Source organism: Dendrobium catenatum, unplaced genomic scaffold, assembly GCF_001605985.2.
Source record: "Dendrobium catenatum unplaced genomic scaffold, ASM160598v2 fragScaff_scaffold_1392, whole genome shotgun sequence".
NCBI lineage: Eukaryota > Viridiplantae > Streptophyta > Magnoliopsida > Asparagales > Orchidaceae > Dendrobium > Dendrobium catenatum.
Genome location: NW_021319854.1, coordinates 396,650 through 402,810, shown reverse-complemented (window position 1 = coordinate 402,810; position 6,161 = coordinate 396,650). Strand labels below are relative to the sequence as shown.

At 33.6% G+C, this 6,161-nt stretch overlaps 1 long non-coding RNA gene across 3 annotated transcripts in view; it reads right to left on the bottom strand.

The window, feature by feature from the left end:
* Positions 1-1,020: 1,020 nt before the first annotated feature.
* LOC110113912 overlaps positions 1,021-6,161 on the bottom strand; it is an 11,998-nt gene continuing 6,857 nt past the window's right edge. For all 3 annotated transcript variants that reach the window (XR_003702584.1, XR_002305200.2, XR_002305199.2), the window contains one exon: positions 1,021-1,723. This is a non-coding gene — a long non-coding RNA (uncharacterized LOC110113912). The remainder of the gene's footprint in view (positions 1,724-6,161) is intronic.

Genomic DNA, 6,161 nt, shown 5'->3' with positions numbered 1-6,161 from the left:
GAGCGTATTATTGTCAACAAATACATTAAGCATCTTCTGACATTGCATTAAACATAGAACTTCTAAACTATCACAAACTACTTTCCACCGATAAGAACTGAATTTATAGAATACCTTCATAGAAATTATTAAGAAAACAAGAGGATCAACAATTCCTTGATACCAACAAAAACAAGAATCACAATCAAGTCACGTGAAAGACACTATATCTCTCTTAATCAAACTATAAATTTCAAATATATGCTAATTTGCCTTCTCTATATCGTTTTCACTCCCTCCATCTCAAAATGCTGCCTTTTTTTTCCCATATGCAGCTCCAATCACTATAAGAGAAGAGAGAGGATATGCATTAACTTCAACCAAGTAGCAACTTTATAAGCAGACATAATAATACATGTGTTTTAACTTTTCCATCTCTCACTGTTTTAACTACTCCGCTATCCCAAGGATGTTCAGCTTTAAGGTCAGCGTATGATAAGAAATACCCTTTCTCAAGCGGTCATTAGCAAATATATAAAATAGGAAACAACCCGAAATTAAATAGACCATTATTTTTGCTCGATAAAAGAGAATGTCATAAAACCATAAAAATCGACAAGGTACTGCAAAGTAAAAAAGCAAACATGAGAATATTTTGGTATAAAACAACAAACATCAGAAGATTTTGGTATAAAATCAGCTCACAAACTATCCCATCCAAGCTGCCAAAACAAAAAATTCAGAAAAATTGGGTACACAGTTATAAAATAGACAAGCTACTGCAAAGGAAAAAAGCAAGCATGAGAAGATTTTGGTATAAAACAACAAAATTCAAACTAAAAAAAAACAGATTTCTAAGACCTTTAATTGAAAATATAGATGTGAGAAAATATACTAGAAATGGAACGAAGTTTTACTCCTTGAATTTGTCAGAAATTATAACAAGGTATCTGTATAATAACAGAGAATAATGATAAATTTTCCAATTGATTCGAATGAGAAAATTTATAAAGCAAGGACTAAAGATATGAGATTTAGAAATCAGATAAAAAATAACTTTCATAAACCGCATTGTTGCTCTTCATAAACTAAATTGCTACATCTAACTTTACAAATATGCTTTATGTCTGTAAACAGCATTTTGCTTTGCGAGATAAGTTAAAGATCTAAACACAATTTTTGCTCATTTGACAACACTTAAGTAGCTCTAAATCCACTCATTTACACCCCTAGTGCTGAGGCAGGCAATCATTCACTATGGCTCAAGAGACCATCATCATCATAAGCAGCATCACCATAACAATCACCTCTGCAAATGAAGTTTTCATTGGGATCACTCCAGAGAAACAAATCAAATAGTTCCACACCATTCAGATAAGGATGTTGTTGATATCATCAAGCTCATCACTATCTTGACAAACAGTTTTCATCAATCATTAAAATATAATCATTGAAAATAAATATTTAGCAGCAACAAATGCCTCCAGATCCTACTGTTGCAAAGAATCCAAGAAAAGCTTAGAACATGCAGCTAAAAAACTAAATAGAAGTAGGTTCTCAAGTTCTCATAGCAGCAGCAACATTGGAAAAAGAAGCAGTACTATAGGAAGTTTTTTATAGCACTACCAGTACGTTGGTAGAGGAGTTCCATTCCATCCTTAAAACCCCATTGCTAGAGTAGAGGAAGAATCAACCAAATTACCAACAATAATTGTCACTGCCTCTCCAAAACGAAATCCAGCATCTAGTAGCCAGAGAAACATAGCAAAGCTAAGTAGCAATAATTGATAATGGATATAATGTAACAGTAACAGCACCAGAAGTTTGAGGGGATTCTATTAGTGATTAGATTATTAGGGAGCTAGGCACCAGAACTGAATGAACTATGATTCTCGACTCTTGAGCAAGAATAAATAGTAGAAGAAGGACAATGAATCCATGACATAAGACAAGTAGAGAAGCTTTTCTACACTTTTAACTCCCAACCTAATGGAAGATGTACTTGAAATAGAAGCTCCAGCCAATCCAGACATGCCATATCATAATAAACATAGTGATGGGGACATCAGATCAGCGTGGAAGGTTTATCAGTGACGTGGCCGCCGATCTATGGCCACGATCGAGTCCTTGTATTTCTGAGTCATGATTGTATTTTATTTTATTTATGCATTTTCTTATTTGCTTAGGTGTCGTTATTATTTCCCTTTGTACCCCTTTCATGGGAGTGGTCGCATGTAAGCCCAAAGGGCTCATTCCCCTCATGTGCATTCGATGGCTAAATTCTAAATCATCACCATTGTTGCCCTCACAACTCACAAATTTTACCATTATATACTCTCTCTCTCTATCTATCTATCTTTATATATATATATATAGAGAGAGAGAGAGAGAGAGGGAGAGGGAGAGAGTTATTGTCAACAAATTAATTAGCAATCTACTGACACTGCATTAAACAATGAACTTGAGAACAATCACAAACTACTTCCCCCTGATATGAATTGAATTTACAGAATACCTTCATAGAAATTGTAATGAAAACATTCGGATCCAACAACAGTTCCTTGTTACCAACAAAAATATGAATCAAAATCCGGTCCTGTAAAAGACACTTCATCACTCTTAATCTCCCTCTCAATGTCAAATATATGGTGATTTATCCTCCTCTTCTATCTCTCTAATCTCTAAATGCCGCTTTACTTTTCCACATATACAACTCCATTCAATATTAGAGAAAGAGAGAGGATATGCATTCAAAACAACTAAGTAGCTGACTTTTTAAGCAGATTCAATAGTACAAGATCCATGACATATTAACTTTTCTCTCTCTCACCGTTTTCACTGCTCTGCTCTTCCAAGGCAATCCCTCTTTAAGGTCAGCATAGGCAAAAAAGATACCCTTTCTCAAAGGAACTGAGTCCATATAACATATGAAACATTCACCAATACATAGAAAGTGAAACTGACATGCATGGATATATAAAGAGTAGTAACATTATCTTCCACATCAATACCTAATTGCCTTAAAGACAACATAAAGATAGCACCCTGGCGCCGCTGTAACTGTCAACAAATGCAATAAGCTTCCTTTGAGATGGAGCATGTCACAGTCAACAAAAGCATTTGATTCTTTTGACACTGCATTAAACATATAAGCAGACCGAATAGTACATGATCCATGATTTTTTAACCTATCTATTTCTCACTGTTTTAACTGCTTTGCTCTTCCAAAGCTATCCTGCTTTAAGATCAGCATAGGCTAAGAAATACCTTTCTCAGGGGGTCATTAGTGTAACTGAGTCTGAAAAAGTAATATACTATGCAAGGATTAATAATTTATATAATATATTAGATATTAAGGAGGGCGAAAGATAAATGTATAATTAAGCCAAACAAAGAGATAGGAGTAGTGAGAATTTAGTTCAAGTGAAATGCATTAAGGATGAAGATCAAAAAGTAGTTTTATTAGAAGAAGATATTCAACAAAGCTGGATAAGATATTTTGCTAAACTTTTCAATGAAGATTCTGAGAACACAGTTGATTTTGATGACAATAGCATCTTAAATGAAAAAAAAAAAAAGAATTTTATTTTTATCAATGTATTAATAAAACTAAAGTTGTACGATTTAAAAAAAAAATGAAGTGTGAAAAAGCTGTTTGACCTTATGATATTCCAATAGAGGTGTAGCAATGCTTAGAAGATGAAGATATTTCTTGACTATCTAAACTATTTAATTTTATTTTGAAAACTAAAAAGATGTCAGATGAGTGGAGAAATCATGTGCAATAAATGGCTAAATTCTAAATTATCACCATCGTTGCCCTCACAACTTTCACTCATAGAAAAGAAAATTGCAGCAACTACATGTCTTTGGTATACCTCTAATCATGAAAATGCCATCTAATTAGGGCTTCTTAATTGTATTTCAAGGCGGAGATATGGCAACTGCCAGATTTTCCATCTGAAAATTAAAAATAAAATCCTCCATCCGTGCAATTTAAATTTCCCATTCATATGGACATATTTTGAGAGAATTTTCCAACATGCAAAAAAAATAGAATGGTTCCGGAGGCTCTTAAATTTGTAAGGTAATGCAAAACGAAAGGTAGTGCACTTAGATTGCCAGTAAGATACGCTGAGCATATATATATAACCGAAACCTGCTTCAGAAGAGAAAGAGAGTACAATATGGCTATTGAATTCCAACACTAATAAATAAACAATCAGCTTTCAAAAGCCCTCCAAACTGAAGCATAAATAGGTATATTCACAACATCGGTTGGTTGAGAATTTTCAAGCCATCCATGATGTTCGCCATTGCAAAAAGAGCGTAAGGAAAACTAGGTTCCAGAAGATCAGCCACTACTTGGCAATCACCAGCTCAAGTCTACCATTAAAATCTAATTATAAAGTATGCTATATTACTCTCCCATAATTTTTATAATAGAAAGCTTATTTAAGAAGCAGTAAGAAAGCCGTCCCAAACAAAGCCTTAGTAAGCTTTAACCATATTTTATTAAAGTGCAGCTGCTGCAACTCCAAGGCTTGGAGAATTGCCAGCTAGCAGGAATACAGACAACAAAAGGGATTCCAGTCACCAAAAAAGTTTTTTTTTTTTTTTTGGGACTTTTAAGCCCGCCAACAAATCAAGGTGAGGTGCATGATAACATTTTCTTTTTTTTTTTTTTTTTTGCATGATAACATGTTTGATTTGCTAAAACTTCAGAAAATTGACAACAAGCTTCCACTCTGATCTATCAGCTACAGCTATAAAAACCTAAAATCATGACATCTGCACAAGTTGCCCATTGAAGCTTATGTCTATGGCATTACAGCAAGGGGGAGGGAAACTCATGTGATAAACAAACTAGAATATCACCCAAAAATCTTTTTACCTTTACGCGGCACCTTCATAGACTGAAAGCTTCGGGACATTCTTGATCAAAAAGAACAATGTGGCATTCTAATGAGAGAGAGAGAAAGAGAGGGAGGTTGAAGAGAGAGAGAGAGTTAGAGAGAAAGGCAGACAGTAAGAGAGAGAGATGATGGAGCGAGGGGGTGAATTAGAGAGAAAGAGAGAGATGCTAGCAACTTGTTATTGTAGGGTGAATCCATTAAGAAAGCTAAAGACCTTTTAATTAAAATCAACTAAACAATATTTAATAATTATTAGTAGAATTAATAATTAAATAATTAGTAGGGGGGGATTAAATATAAATTTTAATAAAAATATAATTTTTTAAAAATTATAAATAATTAATAGCAATAAAATAAGTTAAATTTTATTTAATGAGATAATTAAATATAATTGAATAATTCAAAAAAAATTAATAATAATTTAACATAAAGGAGATAATCAAGGCTTGTTTTCTCCAAAATTTCTACAAGCACTTCCTACTTCTTTCTGAATTCTTAAAACACATAGAAGAGAGAATGCATACTCTATTTAACCTTAACATGAGTGTAGCACTAATCTATAATAACTGTTAAATGATGTAGACCTTCTGAATTGTATTTTGCTATTTATAGTACAATCCCTCAGTAAAATAGAAAGTATGAAATTTAAATTTTCATTTTTCATAAGCACTGCCATTCTTCCACACGGGACATTAAAATAGAATGGAGAAGGGGTGGAGAAAAGGGGCCTCGAACTTTTACAGCAAATGGAAATAGGAGTGTTTAATCAATCAGGTAAACATAGTTCTTTGTGGCGATAAATCCATCAAAAACAATTCAAAAGGAAAGAATAAGAAGGTTAAGAATAATGATGACAATGAAATGCGCCACTAGATACAATCGGACAAGTCAAAATGCTTGCCTGCTTGAATCCCTATCGTTATGTCTAGTAGTCGTGGTTGCCATGAAAAGCTCTACGGTGCCACCAGACTGCCTATCTCTAGGGAAAATATTGAAAAATTCCAATAACAGCCATTTAAATACCCACAAGGCTGAATTCTAGAATCTCAGGTATCTTAACATACAGCCATTTAAGAAAATTTCATAGATAGTTGCGTGATTTATTCGGTGCCAAAATGTTGGCTATTAAAAGAAAGCATAACAGTAAGTCAAATGTAGGGCAGAAGATGATGATGCTAGGCGGGTGGATGAGTTTTTTGACATTATTTTTTAGAGAACACGGATATGAAAAAATGAGCAATATACGTGAAAATATTAGAAGTAGCT